The sequence below is a fragment of the Vidua chalybeata genome, chromosome 12 (genome assembly GCF_026979565.1).
Source record: "Vidua chalybeata isolate OUT-0048 chromosome 12, bVidCha1 merged haplotype, whole genome shotgun sequence".
Classification (NCBI taxonomy): domain Eukaryota; kingdom Metazoa; phylum Chordata; class Aves; order Passeriformes; family Viduidae; genus Vidua; species Vidua chalybeata.
The window spans coordinates 17,798,096-17,819,502 of record NC_071541.1 but is presented as its reverse complement, the minus strand read 5'-3'; the positions used below and the strand labels follow the sequence as shown (position 1 = coordinate 17,819,502).

Sequence of the window (21,407 nt, the reverse complement as noted above, 5' to 3'; positions counted from 1 at the left end):
TGTACAGAAGGTGAGACAAGAACATTTGACAAAGAACAAGAATTAGAATGGCACAAACTGCTCAGTTCTGATCCAGATGAGCCAACACACAAAAGGATCAACAACTAATGAGGGACATAAAAAGGGAACAGGAAAAGGATCTATAAATACAACAGAAGTAAGTGGGAGAAAAAGATAAGCAGAGGTTCTAGTATTTAATGGGAAAATAGAAAAAAACAACAGATGGCAAAGAGAAAGCTGAAGCACTCTGTACTTCCTTCATATTCTTTTATGTCTCCATCTAAGGGATGATAAAGAGCAAAAATGTTTCTAAAGTGATTTTCACGGAGAAGACAAGACTAGAGGCCTGAAGAAAAGAAAGAATAGGCTAAAAAGTATCAAAAGAAGCCAGACATACTCAGTCTGCTAGGGAATGATGAAGTTCACCACAGAGTGCTTAAGGAATTACCTAAAGCCATCCCCAAACATTAGCTATTATATTCAATAATGCACAAAGGGAGTGTAGAGCTCCCAGAGGACAGTGGAGAGGCAAAACCAGCGTGCAGCTTGAAAAGGAGAAGCAAGGCTGAACTGAAGAAACTGCAAACCCAACCACCTCCCTTTTACACCACACAGGACACTGCAACAAGCTAAATCACCATGTAGGTACCTCAAGGGTTAAGTGCCTGAAAACAATCAGAATGTCCAAGCAATGAAATTTCCTTTTTGATATGGTAACTGGGCTACTGCAGAAGGAAACCCCAGCAACAGGCAGTTTAGACTGGCTACAGTAAGGCTTTCTGTAACTGGCCAATGTGGTATTTTCATGGGGTAGAAGGACTGGTAGGAAATTGCATTTTAGTGGGTGCAGTTTCTTAAAAAAAAAAAAAAAATCAAAAACCAACCACCCAAATTAAAAGTGATTACTAAAACTCACTACCAATGGAATTCATTTCAGAACTCACTGTACACATTAGAAAATGCCAGGAGAGAAAAATGGGTGTGAAGGAAACAGGTAGGGTTCATATCACCTCCAGCTCATGAGCAAACAAGATCAAAATTCAAACTAAAAGCATTGAAGAACTTCTTGAAAAGTGGAGTGCAAGCAGAACAAGTGCAAATCTGAACATCAAGAAAAATACTGAGCAGAGATCAGCTGAGTTCTGTTGGAAGGGTTCTAAAAGCCACAATTGACTATAAGTAAAAAACAGTATAATGGTGTTTTTTAAAAGGCGTATTTCATGCCAGCATGTCTAACAGGACTGCCACTCAGAGAGTAACCTTTCCATTTTTCTCCACTGTCCAGAAACTTGCAGAACATGAGTGGGAAAAAAAAATTACAAGAAAATTCACAGTAAATGCAACTCTTGTCTTGTCATCCTATTTAGCTGGGGAGCAATAAATGTCAGCAGTGCCAAGGGGAAATATGAGGGGAGCAGTGCTGGGTCACACAAAAAGCAGTGTAATAGTGTATCTTTGGGGGGAACACACCCATTAACACCCACCTTCACAGGCCATAATGGCATTTTCGTGTTCCTACTGCTCTTGAATTCTTTAGCACTTGACACAGAACCACCAGGGCTGCTGTATATAACACATCAATTTTTCAGAGTATTTAACCTTTCTGGAAGAATCATTCTACATCTTCCAGATTGATTCTTGTGACATTTTCAAGCTTAACTAAAAAATGGGCCTAGTTCTTGTCAGGGCTTTTGGACACTTTCTGTAATTAATAAAAACCCAATGATGTGGAATAGAACTCTTCCAAGTAAAATTTTAACATTTTGTCTTCATGTAATTACTTTCTACTGTTTATAGGCCAAAACTCACACCAGCCTTTTATTTTTACTTCACATAAACTGATTTAAAGCTTGTAAAATACTTCACACATCAGAAAAATGCTGGTGAATATGCAGGCCTTGTAGGCTAAAGCAATGCACTAACACTGCATTTGAACCTAAGACCACAAACTCAGTGCAGCAAAGCAGCTGTAAATACACCTAATAATGCCACCAATTAGTTTTAAATAATGAAATTTCTCCTAAAAACTTCCATTTTGCTTTTCCTGTAACTGTAGGCCAGCCCCTAAAAATGCACATCTCCATTTCCTCAGATGGCAAAGAAGGTAATTCTTAATTCTTCTGGAGTAATTATTTTAAGCTTCAGCAATTGCAAAGAAATCTGATGATAATCAAGCTTGATTATCACAAATCTCCTCATTCATACTTCTGCTTAAAACTATTCTGAAATGCCTATTGGGATACTGTCTAGGAACCCATCACCAACCTATTGGAAGCTTTCAGTATGGGTTACAGAGAACATTCCCTGAAGACACAATTCCTGTTATTTCAAGCCTCTTAAACAGTATTAACCTCTTTAAATAATAACAACAGTACAAAAAAACTTTAAAATACCAAGAAATTACCTGAGTCACAAAAAAATAGAATGCTGGATCATCTAAAATATGGCCCTATTTTGTCTGCTGTGCTGAATGCAATCACACCTTCCAGGATGGAAGATTTCCCATCAGTGGGAATAACTGCCCCTAATGAAGAATGGCTATTCAATAAGCAGGACAGAATATACAGGATCAGCAAAAACTTTCAAGGTGAAACTTTTTCTGCACAGGAAAGCTATCCAGAGGCTTGGAATCTCCTGCTCATAATGAGATAACAAAAGGAATGTGCTGGGCATTCGGCTCACTGACCATCCAGAGAAATCCTGTTCACCAGAAAACTCCTGAATCCTAAAGCATTTCATGAAGAGATGCATCTGGAGCAGACAGCAGCTGCAAAATCTTGGCACAATCTTCATCCCTGATGGATGATTTTAGAGTAGGTATAATTTTCATAAGTTCAATACAAGCTATTTGAGCCTTTTTAATAAATAAATCAGGCTAAAGGCAATTCCCCAAACACTGTGGAATTAAAGATTTATCAATCTTAGAAAGACTGAACAGAGACAGCTGCATTATTCTGGCTTCACAACGCACAAAAGGTTTTCAAAACTTGAAATGCACATCCAAGGTCACTCTGCTGTGGAGTGTGAGAGGGAAATGTGATTCAGTCTTGCAGCTCCAAATCCTGTCCCTTCAACAATTAACATCAATCCTTGATGAACATGCAAGCCCCTGTGACAGTTTCTGTGTTTGCACAATCCCACAGCTACATGCAGGCTGAAATACCTCAGAGCACCAAAGAAATTAGGCAGGTCTGGCTCTGAAAAACCCCACTGCTGAGACTTTTTAAAGGCATTCCACCACCCAGGGAAAGAGCTCATTGTGCAAACAGAGGTTCCTGTATTATGGCACCTGGGCAGCCCAACACACAGCCCCACTGCTGCGGCTCTCTCACGGAGGTTCAGCTCTTGCACCACACCTTTGCCTTGCCAAGCCTTTGGCACCCCAAACATGGCAACCCCAGAAGCTGGGCAGTTCTTGGGATGTGAATGGGAATACGAGTGATGGAGGGACTGTAAAACCCAGCAGTGCAAGCCTTTGGATCAGAGCAGAGAAAGGCTGGAAACAGATAAATAAACATCCACAAGAGAATTGCTCCTGAGGCACTGAGGGCACTGACCTGAGCAGGCTCTTCAGAAATGCCTTTTCTGCACAATTAAAGGTGTTCAATGAACTCTCCAAAACACACCTCCTATTGCACTAATTAAAGATGTAGCAACCTCTGCCTCCTAGAAATATTTAAAGCTTTTTTTGTTTACATTCCAGTGGGTGGAGGGTGTCCCTGCAGCACACCAGTTGTTTTATTTAGGTATTACAAAATATTCAAGAATTCTGAGCATAACTTCCAAAATAGGTGAAAACATGGCCTTTTATATAATGACCTATGTATGATAAATAATGACATAATCATTATTTAAAACCAATGCCCCTTAGATACCAGCCCATGCTGCTGGATTTGGGGTCATCAGCAATATGGCAGTCACACATCCCTTAGATCACATAGATGTGAAAAACTGGGCACACCCAGAAAATGGAAGCCTGAAATATTTCACTACTAAATAACTTCAATTACAAAGATGAAACTTTTTTCCAAAGTAGGCTTTGGCAATAAATAAGCCATTCTGATTTAAATGATAATTTTGTAGCATGAATATACCGAGACCAACCTGGATCTCAGCCACTGTGCCACTCATTGCTGCCACCTCTGTCATCCTATTACACACAAATATTTCTTGTTCATCCTCACTTTTCCTTTCTCAAATATTTAATATTTTTCTTTTCAGATAATTAAAACCATTTATCCTTTTGCATTTGCCGCTTCTATTCATAACATAATATTAATTTTTATTTATCTTCTTATAAACTTTTTCTTTCAAAGGACAATTAAATTCCACTTTGAACATGGCAAATTGCAACCATTTACTGCACAGTGTACATTAAATGTAAAGCTGTTTGGAAACAGAATTCTTATGTCTGACACACACATTCCAGAGATAAGCTTCACCAGAAGTTTGAACTTTGTTCAGATGTTTGTTTTAAAAGACTTCAGCAGCCACACAATTTTGTTTAAATGTAAACATTCACTCTGTTCCCAATTATCTCCTCCACTATCATCTCCCATCAGACTGCCACTAAAACAATAATTTCTCTCTTGTACAATTACTCTGCTTTTTCCTCTGGTCAATGCAGATGACTTTTCCCTAACTGCAGCCCTGAACCTATCCTTAAGTTACAATGCAAGTTTTAGAGTATCAGAATTTCCTTTTTAACCTCACATGCTACACTTTAAACTGCCTACAATAACCAGAATATGCAGGTTTTGTTGAGGCAGGTAAACTCCAAGCACTTAGTGGATTACCAATATTCAGACAAACAGTCCAACTTCCCAGTCACATCACTGAAGTATCTGTGGTAAATGACCTGAGGTTCTTGGATAACCAAGGATAAGGAAAGAGACAAATGCACCAGGTTTGACTCAGCCAGCTCCAAAAAGGCAGCAAACACTGTCAGAGGTGCCCGGTGGTGCCTGGTACATGACATGGGACACAGTGGAGACTCACAGCACTCTGAAACAGTGACAAAGGCCAGGAGAGGAGCCCTGAGACATCTCCAACAACAGCAAGCACCTCTTTGGGGAAACGAAACCCAACCCACTGGCTATGAGAGTGCTCCATTCAGTCTCCACCCTGCACTCCTCCAAACCAAATCCATCAAGGTGACAGCATCACAGGACACCATATAAACATCCCAGTTATCTCCCTGTCTGGAGCTTGTCAAAAACAATAAAAACGTACTTAGCATAATCAGGAAGTAGACAATTGAATGGTTGAAAGAGTTGGTTGGGATAGTGTCACAGTTGAGACAGCCACAAATGAGACAGCCACAATACACAGAGTATTCCCATACAATTTCAGAAAGCTTCAACACACACACAGTAACACCAGACCTCTTCAGAAGGCTTCAGGTGTCTGCCCACACAGAGTAACATCACTGCAAAGCATCTGCCCTTCTTGTTCTTCAGCCCAGCCTTTTATCCCCCCATGTTCATGCAGTGCACCTGTGTGCCCTCTGCTCCCTTTGGTGGTTGCTCAGTGCCCCTGGGCACTCCATGGCTCATTGCTGTCAGTGCTGCTCACCTGCTGCTCACAGCTGTGCCCATGGGGGATGAGGCTGGGCCAGCCCCATCCCAATCACCACAAACTCTGTGCCTACAGGATAGAGAGACACGCCAGACATTTGGATCAATATCACACTCAATAGCCTGGGTAATCAAGAGGTTGTGGTCCTGGATTTACAGCATGTGAGCAAAGGACAGTGCTGGTAATGGCATCAAGTAGGAATTCAAGGTAACAGAATACTCTGCATTCGTTCCATTAAGTGTTAAAGTGACTATGTTAATACTGACACTAAACTGAACGTTTAATCCATGTTCTTTTGCTTTAGGAAGAGCTTGCAGTAATGTTCACTTTGAAAATGGAGCTTAACGTCAGATCATGAAGTCATTGCAGAGAATACTGAACTGGTTTCTTAGCAAGATACCACAGACAAACCACTTCTCCACAGAAAAGTAATAAAAATGCTGAATCCTCTTTGAGTCAGCACATGAAAATTAGTCACGTGTAGGTGAGGGGACAGGGTCAGAAACAAAGTGCTGCTGAGAACATGACAGTGTGCGTGCAGACCCACTCAAAGAACTGCTTACGTAATCAGGGCTCGCAGTATCTACCAGCCACACACAGTATTCCTTAAAAGATTCCCTTTTACTGTTCGGGAGTTGAGTTACAGCACTATCAACTTTCACACTGTTTAAAAACTTACATTTTAGCTTATTTTGGGAGCAGTTAAGTCCTACTCTACATTGCTTTCAGCTTGCCTATCTTCCCAGCACCTTATCTTGGTACCCATGCTTCTCAAATAGCACTTTACTACAAAATACGCTTTAATTAAAAAGAAAGTAAAGAAAGTATTAGCACAGAATTGGGTTGGTGTAACGTGATAAAACTGCACAATAAGATGGAAAAAAAAAAAAAAAACCACAAGCAAAAAGAAGGAGCAAGAAATACACAGAAGGAAATAAACTTTTGGACAGTTTAATTCAGCAAACGAGAGGTTTTCTCCACCTACAATACAGGAGGCCTTTCAAAGATACAGAACGGAAGACAGTGCCCCTCCTTTCACGTTTCTAGTACAGTCTCCAAACCAAGATTTCAGCAGAAGAACCCATTATGTTCAGTGATGGTAGGGAAGCACATCTTGACGACATCCATGCCAAGGTGGTGGCGACCGGGACTACAGCGGCCACCTCAGCCGGCATCCAGGGCACCTGCGGGGCTGGTGCACGGCGTGAGCCGGGCAGAGTTACCGCCCGCCGCATTCTCCTCGGGCTTTGAGCCGCTCGAAACGCTCCGCTGGAGTACTGCGAGGCTTTGGAAACTACTGCTTGTAAAACATTTCAATCCCCCCGTGGAAAAGAAGAAAAAAAAAAACCAAAAAAGCCCCAATCCGGCCGCAGCGGAGCTCAGCGGCACCGCAGGAGCTGGGCGAGCGCCGGGGACGGCGCTCCCGGGAGGGCTTCTCCTTCCATCAGCCCCGCCGAGGGAGCGGGGCTGCAGGCAACCACCTCCTTGTGACTGTCTCAAATTAGTATTTCTAGGAGCAGCGTCACCTCCCGGAACCCGGCGCCCCGAGCGCGTCCCCGGGGCCGCCGGCGGGCAGCACCGGGCTCCGCTGCCGCCTCGCAGCCCCCGGCCGGGGCAGAGCGCGGCCGCCGCCGCCTCCCGACCCGTTCCCGTCTCTGAGAGCCCTCCGGGCTTGAGCCGGACCGAGATCAGCGGCTTCCCGCAGCAGCGCAGCCGCTGCCGCCGATCCGCCCGCCCCGCGGAGCCGCCTCCATCCCCCGCCCGAGCGCATCCTCCGGCCGCATCCCGCTGCCCCCGGCACCGCGCCGGGATGGGCTCGGCCCCGGCAGCGTCCCCCGCCCCCGCCGCCCCCGTCAAGGTCACCGCGGCTCGGGGCAGCCCCGGGGTCGCCGCTGCCGCTCCTACCTGAGCCGGCGAGCGGAGCGGAGCCGCCGGGAGCGCGGAGCCGCCGCTGTCCCCTCGCCGGCGGCAGCGCCCGGGGACTCGGGCCGCGCACGGCGCCTCCTCCTGCGCCGGGGCCGCTGCGCTGCGCTGGGAGGCGGCGGCTCCGTCAGACTTAGCGGGGAAGCCCTGGGGGGGGGGCGGGCAGCGCCTCTCCCCACCCCGCGAGGTGCCGGAGCCGAGCCGAGCCTCCCCCGGCGGGGCTGGGGCTCCCCTCAGCGGGGAGAGGCTGCGCCGCGCCCCGCTCTGCTCCGCAGGGCTCCCGCAGGGCTCCCGCAGGTGCGCGGACGCTCCGCGGGCTCGGGGGATGCGCGGCGGGGCCGGAACCGTGCGGAGGCTCCGCGCAGGTGAGCGCGGCTCTGGGGCGCCTCAGCGAGACGGGGCTCAGCCGCCTCTGTTCGGCACCGAACGTTTAACACCAGCACCTTCCTTTTGCTTTTATTTTTCCTCAACACGCGGCAGTTTCCCCGACGGAATTCTGCAAAAATCTCAAGGGGAAAGCCTAATGCGGAGTCTGAGAGCTGGAGAGTCCCACCCTGGGACACAGCACCTGGGGAAGTACAAAAAATGGAATTGTGATGTGTGGGTGATGTGTGTTACACAGACTGAGCAACAGCACTCCAGATTTAGAAAATTAGTAATAAAACCCCACCCCGTGCCTTAGATTTGAAGATACTACTTTTGTTCGCAAAGAGGATGGCATCTTTGAAATGTTGCCAGAGTAGTTAATGCCGGGTATTTAACCAACACGTTCTGGTTTTACATCTGGGCTTAAGTTAGATTTCATAACAGCTCTCTTGTGCCACAAAATCTTTTCACCCTGAAAGTTAAAACCAGTTACAAAATGTTCCCAAAGCTGAACGGAGACAGAGGGGATTTTGAAGAGCAGAAAAGTGTATTTGGTAGGTGGGGTGGGGGTTTGTGTGGTGTGAGGGATGCACACACATCACACAGCACCTGCAGACTGCTACAGCGAACAACACCAGCATTTTACTTGGAAAACTGGAAGTATTCCACCACTTTTTATTGGTGAATAGCAGCATTGCCCAGCCCTGCTTGTTTGACAGATGATACACTGTTAATTATATTCTGATTACTATCTTGGCTTCTTCCTTAACACCATTTAAATTCCAGTTTTAACCTTATCTCACCAAGGACTAAAGGAAAAAGTAGGACAGGCAACATGAAAGTACAAATCCTTCCACATCTTTTAAAACTATTTCTAACTTATTGAAACCCAGGAGAAGATGTTACAAGCTTGTTAACAAAATCCAGACTTGTAGGTCTCACCAAGTTCAGTTACCAGCTTTGGAAGAAAATCAGAAACCTGTAAGTATTCTGCAAATATCTAGATTGGTTTTCTCATTTGATCTTAAACCACATGCTTACTGTCAAGTGAGAGTGAACAAGGGTGCTTTCCCCTGCTACATTTCCCTGGGTCATGAGGAAGATCAAACCAACTGAGAAAAACTAATCAAGAATAGCAGCATTTTTTGTTTTGACAATGCTTAGAAAGATGGCAGAGAAAGCCTGAATGAAAAGTTTACAAAAATAATCATGCAAACATTAGGTAAATGCGGTGCTATTTTCAGCTCGTGCTTATTAATCATTTAAAGCAGATGATTGGAGTGCCATTTGAAAAGCATTAGATGTGCATCCTTACTAGCTGCCTGCAAATGCATGTCTCTGGTAATTCTGTGCTGCACAAAAACATTACATCCCCCAGACTGCTTTCACAGAAATACTGAATTCCACACACAGCTACACCTGTTAAATGCCCAGGCTCAAGCGCAGAGCTCAGGGTTTAAATCTCACACACAAGGACAGTCTCAATCATGTGACTCTCACATCAGAACATCCTCAGCAGGTCAGCTACTGCAGCTGGAATTAATAACACCAGAGCAGCACAAACAAATTATTGCTTTCCTTGCTTCCTCTCCATCTTGAGATGTTTAGCCCCTACAACTGATTTTGTCAATCACGGTGAAATAGAAGTGTCTGGCTGCTTATCACAAGTGATAAGCAATGAATGACAGAGCAGATTTCTTCATTTTAAGATCTCCTGCCTATGAAAATCTCCCCCCATGCAGACAGTGAAGTAGAATTTTGTACATTTCTGCCAACTTCAGAAGCTGTCCCCATGTTTTTGTAGAGTACATGTCAGGGGTCTCAGCACATCTTTTCTGTTACTACAGCATTTCTAGGAACTCAACCTCTTGCATGCAGGTTTTAAAAATACTTAAAGTGTGATGTTAACAGTAACAGCATCAACTAATGACTAAATTTAACACTTCTTATTATATTTTAGAGATTAGGATCATTTTTGTTATGTTTTTCCCTAAATTCATTGCACCTCCTCTCATCTAAGGTGATGCTTAGAGATTCCTTTAAATTCTTCCTCATTTTCCTGGTTAAGGGGGAATATGTGCATAGTGGGGGTCATCTCCTTCACCAAAAGAATGTAAAGGAGCACAGATCATGTAATCACTAACCTCTGGCACTATGCTTGCCTCAACTGGAATAACCCAACAGTGACTTATCCTTCTCAGACAGTGCTTCTCAGGTTTTAGCTTCACATCATTTTCACAACCTGGAGCTTAATTTCCACACTAACAAAACAGGAGAGGATTTTCAAGGAAATTTCAGAAAGGAAGTGACAATGGATGCCAGTTCAGCGGCTCAGATTTTGGCTGTATCACCGTAGAATGGAGCAGCTATTTTGTATTTCAGCCTCCTTTAGGAAATTTCTAAAACTAGATGTGTTTGTGAAAGGACACAGCAACGATGTCTTGATATCACAGATAAACAGAACATCTTCCATCCCGTGAGCCCTCCTGCACTTACAGAGTTTATCTTTGAACTGCTGTTGGTGCCAAGGGGCAACACTGAGAATGAAAGGGAAGAACACTTAATCTGCCAAAAACGCAGCAGTTGTTGCATCAAGAGAGCAAAATCCTAAAAGCTGTCCCATCCTTCAGGCACAGAGGTGCTACCAGGAGTGGTCACCCAACACTGTGTGAAACACGAGCAGCAGGGAGGACATTTGGGGTGCCCACACTGCACTCCCAGCCACCAAACTGGGGCTTTTCCAACAACTTGGGACATTTCATTACCAGAATGCTCAGACCCAGCCGTGGCTTCTATTGAGGAAAAACTCCCATGGTATCAAATGCCACCAAACCGTGGCACACATCCAGCATCTGATAGAGTAGAAAATGTATCCCTGTGAATCACCAGTGAGATCTCCTGCAGTAATTTCACACCCTCACACCAGCCTGCCAGCGAAAAGCCAACCAGCCCTAAATATCTGCTGGTTTTAAGAGCAAAAGTAATGCCAGACAAAGGCTGTGTCAGTAAAACACTCTGTGATGCTGCCATGATGTCTTATAGCAACCAGCAAGAGGAAATTGATTTTTGCATTTAATGTTTCAACATCATACACACTACAGGAGAAGATAACAAAACCTGCCCTGTGTTTTGTTTTGAAAAAATACAGGTTGACCAGAGGATTATTAGGTAAATTGGGATATTCTGGGACCACCATTTTGCTGTTCTAATTCAGTATCAAAGCAAAAAGAGTCAAGTGCAAAGGACACGTTTTGTTTGCATTCACATGAAATGACCTTGCTGTGGCCCAGCTCCAGCCACACAAAAAGTAGAGGCACTTCCATTTCCACCTGATGTTCAGCAATTCTTCAGGTCAGACACAGAGCCCCCGTGCTGTGGGTACTGCTGACCCTGGCCAGAAACAAGATTGACTAAAAGTTACCAACTGATTTCTCTATCAATGCTAACAAATACCAAAGCAAATCTGGTGCTTCCCTGGCAGAAAGAATTCTCAAGCTGTCATTTGTTAAACATGACATAAAGTTGATGATCTTGCAACCCCAAAGCAGGAACAGCATAAAAGGCCATTTAGAACTCAATGGATGGAGGTGTCCACAACACCTTTATTCTAAAAAAAAAAAAAAAAAAAAAAAAAAAAAAAAAAAATCTCTACCAGTCAACCTGAAGCCACCAGAACAAAAAAGTCAGAAGAATATGGTGAATAGTGACAACATGATATTACAATTATATATTTTCTGAAAAGGGCCACAAGTTAGTTTTGCCAGATGCATAATCTGACTTGGTTTGTCATAATCTGCTAATTACATGGATATAAAAGGGGCCAGGATAACATTTTTGACCCCTGAACTCCTTAGCAGTCACACAGTTCTTTTCTATACGCAGGGTAAATTGTACAAAAGAGCTTTTTGCAATATCCAAACCTTTTTGCAACACACCGAGACAATCCTCTTAAGTGATGCAGCAAGACTGCTGTAAAGAAACCCCAAATTTTATATACCACCCATCCCACAGATTATTGTGAGAAATCAATTGGCAAAAGTAAAAGCTTTAGTAAGGATGACATTGCTCTGAGAACAACTTAGATATTTTGTTTTATTTATTAACAAGGAAGTACACGAGGGAAAGTGCTCAAGTGGACCCAGTGTTGGATTTAAAACTCTGAAAACACTGAGAGGCAAAAGATGGTGAATTACCAAATGTTAAGTCATAGCACTGTTATTTTACAGTTAAGAACAGAAAGGACAACTTCAAGTTGTATAATAATCACAAATAAACTCAAACACGGTCCTCTCCTTTCAATTTTTCAACAATTTTTTTTACTTTGTTGTCCAAGAAAAATCCTGATAGATTGAAATAGGCATCAGTTTTCAAAATTAGTGCAAGTACCAAAGGTCCTGAAAGTGGCAGAGCATTAAATCCTTGGACATGGGATGTAGGGCATTTCAGAAACAAGAGTAAAATCAGATAAAAAAAAAAAAAAAAAAAAAAAAAAAAAAAAAAAAAAGCAGTGAAAACAAAGCAGCAGCTAAAGGTCAGTACTGGAAAACCAGCTGAGTATTGGCAAATTTGTCTCAACATTCCTATAAATTTAAAAGTCAGTCCTTGCTTTCTACAGCAGCTTCCCAAGGGGAAGCCGAATAATTGATTTAAATACTTGTTGTCATCAATGGCTGCAGCAGAAGTTCCTGGAAAAAATACTACACAAAAATACCTGAAATATTTATCAATAACATAGAATTCATGTTGCAAGTAAAGTGAATTTAGCAAGGCAAACCAACCTAGGTGTGGTCCCAGTGGTCATTTTATAAATCTCAGATTTAACTTGCCGCTGTTTGGGTAAGAATAACTCACTTGCTCTGAGAATAACACCATTTTACAGTATCTCCTTTGGACAGAAGGCTGTAAATTACAACCCTGCTATTTTTTTAGAAAGCCCCCTTACTTTTCATACTTCAAGTCTTAATTAACACCAGCACCAGGGCAAGGCAAATCTGTCAGCATGCATTTTGAGTGATTGCTTTAAGTCATAGCTGCCAGGAAAAGCAATCAGGAAGCCCTTGGATGCACTCAGGAGACCCATGCCACTGCAAAAGGAAGTTAACAATGCTGTTAGGCTGCTCTGCAATTCATCAACAGTGAAATCTGCTTTTTCACTCCTCCAGCTTCTGGCCAAAACTCCTGCTAATGAACCCAGTGCTTATTTCTCACTGCATTTTATAAAAAATCACCTTGGATCTCCTCACAAGCACTGCAAGCCAGCCCTGGGGTGGGATGAGCACAGGCATTCCTGTCAGACTCGGGTACCTCCCAGCAAAACATCCCCAAATCCATCCCACAATCACCCAGCACTACCAAATTAACCCCACAGTCACCCAAGCCCTGGTGGGCTGAGCTGTCCCAGGGGTGGATGAGGTTTAACTCATGTTAAACAGTGAGGCCCTGCATGGCTCAGCAGGGGCAGACCTGGCATTTGTGTGGCCTCACCTGCAGCCTTCAGCTCTGAAAGGAGTGGGATTTATATTTATATTTATATTTATATTTATATTTATATTTATATTTATACATACATATATAAAACCATGACAAGAGAAATAAGCACACCCAGATGGCAATTCCAGATCTCCTTCAGTATCCCCCCTTCCACCTCTCCATTATCTGGAGAGAGAATTTAAGGTGTCTACACACTTAAATTATGCACTTAAGGATTAATTAAGAATTAACCTCTGATATTGTTTTATAATTAAATCCCTATATCTGTCTGATGATCCTGGGCATATATTACAGTGATGAGTGCAAACAGCAGAAAGGCAAATGTGTGCATGTGGATTACGTTAGAGATGGATGAATTACAAACCTTTTCTTATTTTTCGTTCAACCTTCTGTATTACAGCATTTCAGCAACATACTGATTTACATTGATCTAGAACTTTTAGACAAAAAAACTACTCCCAGTTAAAAACTACTTGCTTTTTTTTTTCTCAGCCAATAAATTCTGATTCTTTCTTATTCCTGTAAATATAAAAATTGTCATTTAAAGCTTTAAACCTCAACTTTGTCAACAACAATATACTGACAAAGTGCATCCAAACCACAGTTTTTCTCTCAGTGTAACTTTCTACACAACTTTTAATTAACCATGGATAAACACTGGAATGAATTTTATTTTAAAATGCTTTTCTGGAGTGGTCTGAGTTTCTGCAGACTTCTTGATCTTGAAAATACTCCCTTATCTTTAGTGTTTTCCAGTGATAGCTGGATCAAAATTACCTCAGGAATAGTGTTTGACACAGAATGCCAATGCACTAAACAAAAATATTCCCCCAGCCCCTGAAGTTTTAATTACCTCTCAGAGATGGTCTAAACTTTTTGTTATATGTAAGTGAAATCCCAGGACAAACAAGTTCCTGGGAGAAGTTATTCTCTTACAATGGGATTTGAATGGTTCAGGCTTCTCTGCAAAGGGTCTTGTCCTGCTGGGCTGCTCTTGCTCCCAGGCTGATGCACACAAACACTTCCTAATGAGGCAAATATCACTTTTATATATCACAGTACCATTTAAAACTCTCACCAAAATAAACAATTTTTGATTGAGTAGGAGAATTTAAAAATAAAGAAATAAAACCTAATATCCCATCTTTCCTGAAAGTGGGAACCACAAATGTTCCTGCACACAGCCAGCTGTCCCAGTTATGCACAGAAAGCTGGATCTCAGCAGCAGGAGAGAGCTGGGATGTGCTGGAAAACAAAAGCTGGAGCAACACTGAAAAGCTCGTGGTGGGTGGGCTGCCAGTCCTTCCATGACCATTCACCAGAACACTTCTGGGGTGACTGCTCAGACTAAAAAGTCCCTGGGTCTTTCAGAAATCCTCCCCTTTGCAGCCCCATCATTTGTTTTTGCCTGGAATGAACAGGTTGGGATAAGCAGCATTGCTTTCTCCCCAGCAGCTCTGGTCTCTCCAGACTTTTTCCTTTCTCTGTGAGGAAGAAGGGAGTGAGTTCTTTGCACAGAGTGAGGTCCCAAAGATGGACTGTGCTGTTCCCAGAGGAAGGAGGCAGCCAGGACTTGGTCCTGGAAATTAAGTTATCTCTGTTTCCTCTTTCAGTTCTCTCCTGTCTCTGGTTTATTTCTTGGTTAAACTAAAGCTCATTAGTTGTGTCTGTATTTAGTCCTCAAAATTGAAAATACACATTTGAGTCAGCGTTAGGGGAGCTTCAGTAAGGAAAATCCAGGAATTTCTGCACTAAGAGAAATGTTCAAGGTTTAGATGAGGCAGCAAATCAACTCACAGAGTGCAGAACAGCACCTGCCCAGATGTTCAAACTACCCTACAACCTGCCTATACCCACAGAGGTCAGGCTTGAGGGTATATTCAGTTACTTCAGATCAAAGAAAGTAAACCCAGGTATGAAGATACAATATTTTTTAAAAGGTTGTTTTATTATACAAGAGTAAACCCATGCCAGAAAACAAGCACCTTCCATAGCCCAGCAAAAGAAAAAAAAGAACAAAAAAAAAAAATTAAATCCATTAAATCTTCATCTGCTCCTTAAAACTTCTCTCAGATTACATACACACATTACTAACTTTTAATGGGCTGCACTGTCATACATGAATCAGAAAGTCTCTGCTAAAGCAGTAATTATTGCAGTTCTAAGGGGGTGTTGAGGTAGATGTACTTAGTACAGATTAATATTCCTTTAATTATGTCACTTCCTGGGATCTGTGAGCTGGCAGGGCTGGTGGTTTCTCAGTGCTAGGCATACATGACAAAGCTTCACCAGTCTCTCATCTTTCCCCCCCTCTCTCCTTTTCATTTATCATCTGGCTAGATAAAAACAGCAGGGAAGTAAACTCTGCGTGGTTTTTAGCACGCTGAGAAGTCAGTGAAAAGTTACACACAACTCACATGTGTGACTGCACAAAGCACTTCCGTGACCTTGCTAAGCCTGAACAGGCACTCTAAGATTAGCCTGGCATGGATTTCAAGTGTATGAAAACCACAATATTGGTTCTTAAAACACTAGTACAGACTGCTTCATGCCTAAATCCTCGTTATGTGCAATGTATTTATAGGACATGACTCAACTTTGAAGTGTGCAAAGACAAGTAAACTCTCCTTCCTCATGGCAAAGTGGAGCTCGTGTGTTCAGATGCTCCTCGCCAAGCTGCAGCCTCCAATAAATCCTGGTCTGCACAGGGAGGAGCAAAGCCTCTGCAAAGGTTCCCAAGTACCAGTTTTTGTCATAATGATTGTGAAATATTGCAGCATTTTATAGCTGAGCAAATGGGAGAGACGGGACAGAAGGAGGTGAAAAGGGGAAGGAAAACCCCAGCCCTCTGACCCTTTTCAGGCTGAGGGTTTGCACACAAACCTGAGGGTTCTCCAGCTCACTTTGCCTTTCCACCATTTGCTACATCTCATTTTAATGTTAGGCCTTATCAGCCACAGGGCAAAGCAAAAAGTAAGTGAATAGAGATGCCAAGGATAGAATAAAGGCCCATCTTTCCAGCACCACAAAGAAAATGTTTTATTCCATTCTTCATCCCCTGTGCTTGTGTAGCGAAGGAGAACGTGACAGTGCAAGATCTGACATACCATGAACCAGCCCTCCATGCCCACAAGGAACACCATGGTAAGAGCTGATTCTGTTTATCCATTTGTGAAAGAGGCAATAGTTTAAGGATTTTTTTTTAAATCATCATTCTTCTTTAGCAATACCTGAAAAAATGCTCTATTTCCAATATTAAAAAGTTACTTCAGTAATTGAGCTCTGCTAAGAACTCCTGGACAATGTTTCAATCTCAGCTGACAGAAGCAGATCAGGTTTCAGTTTTCCTTACAAACTGATGCAAACAATGAGAGGATGAAGGATGTTAGATGGCTGTCTCCCAAAATGGTAAATACAGGTAAGCTGTGGGAAGTGATTTTTAATACCATTCTTATATTGGGGAAAACAGACTATGGAACAGAAAACCACACGTGACACTCAGACAAGTGCATGTGTACCAGTAACCACAGCTCTCAAGTCTTTCACCTTTAATCCTTAATTTTAATATTTTTTTAATTTGTGGAACTATTCATTTTCCTTGACTTAATGTCTCCTCACCTGTAAAGTCTCTTTGTTTGTACACATTACTGTGTTGTGTTGCATTATTACAGAGCTCCTGATTTCCAAAGGATAAACTCCTGGTTAACTTACGTAAGTCTGACCAACAGTTATAAAAAATTATTCCTCCAAATGCACCTCTTTGTATCGTGCTCTCTGTTTTTGTCATGTCTGAATTAATATAACACAATGCAGCTTTTCCATGGTTTTATTGCTGGGGAATAATACATTTTTTCAAAGTGATTATTCCATGCAAGAAAAGGCTTTAAACTGGCAATACTTTAGGCATGTTATTACAAAGGTGTATAAAACCTCTTTGATATTATTGCCCCATGTAAATTACTTTGGCCTCTTGCAACTCTTAATACCTTAAAAAACAGCAGCTTAAGGAGACAACCTTGTAATAAAGAGATTCCATGCACTCTGTGTTTGGTGCCCTTATCTTCCCTTTCTCTTTATTATATACACTTGCATGAAAATCTTTCACTTTGCCACCACTTCATTCCTTTTCCCTTTCCTCTCCTATTGTGATGGAAATTATTCAAGAATTAACCTGCTGCCACTGCCTCCTGGGTGAGTTTCTCTGTTGCTGTTTTTACATCATCTAACGAAGATTAATTTGGATACAGGCTCTGAATGGCAGCTCTGGGAGGATCCAGCAGCCAGAGCCTGCACTCTGCTACTGAGCTAAGGAAAAACAGGACAAGTCTCACAGGCTTCAAGTTCCTGTGTTCACTTCTAAAAATGCAAACCTACAAAATCATCAGCCTATTTCTTTGCCTTAAAAGAAATCCTGGGTTTGGTTTTTTCCCCCTCAATGAGTTCACTGTTTATGCATGATGTAATTAATGAGTTTATCAACTATTTCTCTGCACATCACAAAAGAAATCTTAAAGTGGGAATTGCCTTGGGACACACCAAGAGCCTGGTCTTCAAGGAGACACTTTAATGTTTAAAAATATAAATACACATTATTGAACTGTCAGCTGCAGCATGCCACATTATTGAACTGTCAGCTGCAGCATGCCTTTCTGGCAAACAGCAAAGTAAAATAAGTTCTAGGTGTGCCACTGATGGTGGGGAGAAGAAAAAGTGAGGTGTTAAGGCTGGACCCTCTGGCAGCAGTGACAACATTTGTGCCTCTCTGTGTCAGCACAGACAAGTCCTGCTTGGCAAATGAAGCTTTGAGTGAGAATCCCTGGAGTCCACGCACAAGAAATTGGAATGGAAAGGCAGGAATGAAAATCCACTGTGCCAGAAGCAGCTCAAAGAACAACATTCCCACGTGCAGCCAACCAGCCCAGAGAAACAGGGAGCAGGGAAACAACGCTTTGGGATCCTCAGGGCTCTGCTGTGCAACCTGGGGTTAGCACATCTCTCAGATCTACCCAAGACAGGCCTGTGCATCCACCAAGAGAGCAGCTGAAAGCAGAGTTTCACACAATAATCCAAGTCAAACTAAATATTTGACAATTTTGTGCAGCTCTGTTTGGCTAAGACTGCTCTTGCTCTTCCCAGCGAGCTGTTTGTGTCTTGTCCGTGATGGTAGCGACAGCAAAATGGGATTTGGAAACAGACCATTAAGTCTCTCTTTGCAGAATCTTTTTGTAGGTTTTTCCATTTTTAAAATGATGGATGTTACTGGTTCTTTGCTGTTTTCCTCAGGGGGAGGAAGGCATCTCTTTGGAATATGTACAGCCTGAAATAGCCAGTGTTTTTTGGCTAATATACACAAGTGCTAAAAGCTGATGCCTTAGGATTTCAGCTTGTGTGTTTTCCATCTCTTTGCACTCCTGCAGTTCTTTGGTGTGTAACTCCAAACTCCACACTCAGGGGCAGCTGCAGCTTTCCCATTTGGGGCAGACACAACAATTCCTCTCCAGGCCTGGCACTCAAGGACACCTCACTGCCTCAGGCCCCAGGGATGGGAACAAAAGGGACTTGGGGGAGCAAACCTGGGGGAAATGACTTCATTGCCTGGGGCTGGAATTGGAAGATTAACCCAAATATGCAAATGGACCAAACTTATAAAAGTATAAAACCCTGTGACCCTTGGTCTATTTTGGGTGTAGGCCCTGGGGGCTTTGTCTGCCCAAAATGTACCTGAAGGGCCTTCAATAACTAGAACTGCTTTTATTCCCTTAATTCTGACTGGCCTCTGGTTTTAGGTAGCCCCAAAAAGGCATCAAAGCAAAAGCACAGGTTTGCAGGGCAGTGGCTCAGCCACGGAGGGGAAGAGGTTCAAGGCGTTCTGTAGAGCTGAGATTCAGAACTCTGTACTGTAAAATCCAGGCAGTGGAGCAGCAAACAGAGGTGAGAAAAGAATCCAAGTGCTGCCCATCAATAGACCTGGAACAAGTCAATAGAGATGTGCTGGTACCATGGCACCAGTGCTTACAGCCCCCACCATTGCTGTGGCAGACACACTACACGGCTGCTTTGGGACTTTTTTCCTCAAAGAGATACTCAATTACTCCTAAATTTAATTTTAGGTGGAGGAAATAGAAACACCTGTGGCTGTTTACCAGCTCATCTCCTCTGTTAGTATTGAACTGTGAGTTTATGTCCCTGAGATGAGGGCAGAGCAGCAGAGAAAGGCATTTTTTACAAAGACCATTAAAAAGGGGGAACCTGAGACACTTTTCTAATTAATTTGCAGAATTAAGATCAGGAGTAAGCTCCTGCCAAGTCCACAAACTGACAGTATCATGCAGGGATTTGCAACATAAGGTAAATGTTCCAGTTTGGGTTTGTCCCCTCCACTGCCCTTTGGGGCAAGCAGTTATAACACAGAGAAATAAATATAACCTGTGTTGTTCTGGGGTTTTAATGCCCTTTCTGTTACTTTGATTCCTCTTACAGAGCTGGTCTAAGTCCCATGGTGTTTAACACCAAGTGAATGACAGAATCTTGAAGGTACCCAAATATTACCAGCAAAATCCATTTTTGTATCTGGCTTGTACGTCCCAGTAGCTGCTGAGGATGCCACAGGGTGCCCCAGAGGTGTTCAGACATCAATGTGACCAACACATTATTGTAGATATCCAAAGAAAACCACATTTTAGAACTAACAACCAGTTTCTTTCCCTGTATCCAGGAATTTTTATGGATGAGCTAATGACAGGCTGAAATTTGTCAGGAATTTCTTTTTGCAAATCCATCGTTTCCTTAAGTAACAAAATAAATTTTAAAAGTGAGTCAGAAAAACCCTGTCACTTTCCCAGGCCACCCATCCTAGGGACAGATTAATTCTTAGGCAGTTTCCCCTCATGTGTGGCCTAAATTCCCATCCCATTTCACTGCAAGCCTCTTGAAAACTTGTTCATTACTTTTCTCTTTGCAATTAGTATTTATTTATTGGAAGATTCCTCACATCTCACCTCAGTCTTCCCTGCTGTAGAATAAACATGCCAACTCTCTCGATCTTTCCCAAAACAACTTTGCCAGCCCTTATTCCTGATTCTCCTCACGGGCCTCCCTCCAAATTGTCAACATCCTCCTCATGGCAGGGTTCCTAAAATTGGACACAGGGCTGCAGGAGGAGCCTTATCAGTAATTGAGTGGAAAGATTACTTCACCATCTCCCAGACAATCCTGTTTATGCAGCACAGCACTTGCTTTTTTTGGTACTTGTGTTCTTTGGCAAGAATATGGAATTATTGGTCCTTGTTTAATTACTAAGCTGTGGCAACTCCCTTTTCTGTAAAGCTCTTGGTTTCCAAGAGCCTGAGCTGGGGTTTTGGCTCGTTCAGCTGATACAGTGAGCAACTTCTCTTTTTCATCTTACAAACACTGTCTTCAGGAATATTCAGGATCCTTCATCCTTGTTTAGATTGTATCACCAGCAAGACTTGCAGTCTAAGATCTCAATTTTTCCACGTTGCCTCATCTCCTCCCACTTGCACTGCCTGGCACACGACGGCCATAAGCAATGAAGACCCAAAGATCCCAGATTTTGGGGGTTGCCAGCACGTTAATCACAGGACACATGTCCTAGGTCTACATTTTGATAGTCTTCACCTTTGCAAAACTGCTGACTTGAAAACTAAAGGATATTTTGTCCCCTTCAGGCAGACCACAAATGATATCCTGTGGCAGCACCCTCTGCACAGCTGCCCAGCTGTCACACCTGATCAAACACAGCAAGTATTAAGTGCCAGGGTACATTTTGCTTGTCTGCGAGGTTTCAACAGTTTTCACTGCTTTGAACACTAAAGACAACTAGAAAAAAATTGCAGAATTAGAACAGTGTTTACAGAACTCCCAAGAAAGTCTTAAAAATTAAATATCTTTAGGAACAATTTTAATTCCATCTACAAGGAACTTCAGAAGTCTTCTGAGGAGTTTGTGACCCCCTAATTAGAACTTTGTACAGACACAGACTGGAAATTAACTGAAATATCCAGACATACTGCAATAGGAATCTTCCCCCC

The 21,407-nt window shown here is 42.8% G+C and overlaps 1 protein-coding gene across 5 annotated transcripts in view; it reads right to left on the bottom strand.

Moving 5' to 3' along the window:
• The window catches only part of ATP2B2 (ATPase plasma membrane Ca2+ transporting 2), a 397,314-nt gene extending 389,762 nt beyond the window's left edge, over window positions 1–7,552 (bottom strand). For 2 of the 5 annotated variants that reach the window (XM_053953504.1, XM_053953505.1), the window contains exon 1: window positions 7,483–7,552. The gene's annotated coding sequence lies outside the window, so the exon portion shown is untranslated. The remainder of the gene's footprint in view (window positions 1–7,482) is intronic. The other 3 variants (XM_053953502.1, XM_053953503.1, XM_053953506.1) reach the window with 3 other exon arrangements.
• Between the last annotated feature and the right edge of the window lie 13,855 nt (window positions 7,553–21,407).